Source organism: Dermacentor silvarum, chromosome 6 (genome assembly GCF_013339745.2).
Source record: "Dermacentor silvarum isolate Dsil-2018 chromosome 6, BIME_Dsil_1.4, whole genome shotgun sequence".
In the NCBI taxonomy this organism is placed as follows: domain Eukaryota; kingdom Metazoa; phylum Arthropoda; class Arachnida; order Ixodida; family Ixodidae; genus Dermacentor; species Dermacentor silvarum.
Genome location: NC_051159.1, coordinates 114,747,367 through 114,750,064, shown reverse-complemented (window position 1 = coordinate 114,750,064; position 2,698 = coordinate 114,747,367).

Here is a 2,698-nt window from a genome sequence, read left to right as displayed (position 1 = left end):
AGGACCGATATCATCGGTCCATTCAGGGATGCTCGCGCTAATGAATCGGCCATTTCATTGAAATGTAATCCGCAGTGTCCTGGTACCCCTAATAATTTTACAAGATTCAACTGGGGGGAACTAATGTTAGAAACGTCTTTAGAGCTGGTGAATTTGTAGAAGCTGTAAGCGCAGTACAGACAGAAAGCGAATCTGTTATAATAACCGCGCTGTATTCATTTCAAGGGAGTTTCCGCAAAGCTAAAATCATTGCTAAGAGCTCAGCTTCAAATACGGGAGTAAAATCTGGCAGTCTCAAGGAGAATGACCAGCCAAGCGAAAGCGTATTATTTCGAAAGCGTATTATTTAGCGAAAGGTATTATTTAATAACCTGACTGAATGAAACTTAGGGTTGTGTGGGAAAATTTCATCGAATTCAATCTTTAAATGCGTGATCGTTTGGCAAACGTCCTCTTCTTCCACATCCTTTATCTGTGTCCCACTACAGCTTATGGCACATACCCATATAACACAAGACTTTCACGCTTGTAACAATATATTGCGTTTACGCATTAAGGCTTGAGTTGTCAGGTCTCGTATGGCTCATTTCCCTTTTTTTATTTATACACCCGTCAGCGCTTTTATACATCCTTGAATTAGGAAGGTTTAACAAATGAACTGCAGTTCTTACAAAATCAAGCTAAATAATACTTGAGGGGGAAAGATCACAAGTACACATTTCACGCGAAATTACTCAGAAGTACGCTGCGACTTCGCTATGTGTTTGACTAGCAAAGATACTATGGCCCCAAAACTGCACGACAAATGAAATCACAGACATCGTATCTATATTTGCAATGTACTTGGCGGAACGCCTGCTTTTCACACTTCTTTCCCTTTTATGCTTTTTTGTCAATCAGAATAAACATCGATACCTTAAAATCCCCAAAAGATAGGACTGCGAAATAAGACGAGACATACCCATACCTTGGGCGAAGGAAAGCAGAGCTCATAGAAAAGAAAGGCTATCCTTAAAAACAATTTTTTTGCCAAGTCTTCCCGTATTCTATGATGTGTTACTAAAAATACTTTGACGGTTCACTTTGTAAGCGCCGTAGGAAGTAAACAAAGTCATTAGTGATGAATAAGGCCCAAATTAAGAGTTAAAATAACCGTACAATGCAAGCATAATTACCGGCTTACTACTTTTACAAAAAATAACTGATTTAGACATTCCTAAGAGGACGGGGGGTTGTACGCGTGGGAGGTGTAGATTGATCCATACTCTCGCTCCGACACTTTAAAACTGACATGAAATATGACGTTCTGAATAAACGGATACTTAAAGCGGTTCTGGGGAACGTTTGTTGTCACACAGGAAAAAATAAATTGTATGTATGGTACATAAAGTGCACTTTGCCAACTGCAGCGTAACGCTGCAGCGAAGCACGCTTTACAGGCTGAGGCTCTCGAAAACGATTAACGCATGGCACGCACTCATCTAAATAAGTGTTTTTCTCTCTCTCGCAGATAAACACTGTGAGACACTGCATGTAAATCTTCGGGAAAAAATATCACTTCTTTGCGCAAGAGAATGGTGAGACTTACATTCTTCAACTTCGCCTCCAAATAACAGCACTGCTGACTTAAGTGTGCGGTTGCGGATTTTGTGATATTTTCGTCGGTGGTGTTTCCACGTGCACTAGGCCCAGAAGATTCATTTCCTTTTTTTAATTCTGTCGTTTTACGTACCAAAACCACAATATTATTATAAGACACGCCGTAGTGGAGGACTCGGTAATAATTTCGACCACGTGGGGTTCATTAATGTACATTTAATGCACGGTACACGGCCATTTTTGCATTTCGCCTACATGGAAATGCGGCTGCCGTGGCCCGGATTTGATTCCGCGCCCTGGGGCCTAGCAGCGCAATGGCAAAGCGACTCCACCACGGCGGGTAGCCTATCCATTCGGTGTTTTTTGTAATTCTTTATATTGACTTTTTTCATTACTCAATTTTATCCCTAAAAGAATTACCTTTTAATTATTCGCTGTTTTTTGTAATTCTTTATATTGACTTTTTTAATTACTCAATTTTATCACTAAAAGAATTACCTTTCAATTGCTTACTTTTGATCCCTATAAATATAACAAAAAATAATTTATAAACAGGCAAAAAACTCCCTTAGAACTGATCGGTAGGCCGAGAGCACACGTAGAAATTAAAGAGAGCCCGCATTATCTTTTATGAAAGGTGGGAAAGGAGTCGGGTATTAAAGGTCATTTCTTCGCCGACGTTTTCACGTAAAAGGTATTTAAATGCAGCTTCTGTTAATGGGTTAGAGACTAATAGGAACATCTCGGCAACCTGTGATGTACAGACGACATTGTCCTCGATGGCAAAATTGTAGCTGAATTACAATATTTCATTGAAGAGTTAAACTGCATAACCTGAAGTATAAGTTTAAGGATTAACTTGCAAAGAACTTAGGTAACTTTTAGTAGGCTGGCAAAGGAGTAAGAGGTCGTCATTCGTAGCCAGCCTCTGGAAGCTGTCCTGGAGTATGTTTAGGCCAAGTAGCCACATGTGGATCACGATAAGAAAGTCTCCAGCCGACTAAAATTTCGTTGGAGTACAAACGACAGATACGACAGACACTGGTAGTTCACCAGTGTCATTGAAAAGAAAGGTACACAATCGGTGCATTCTACGAAT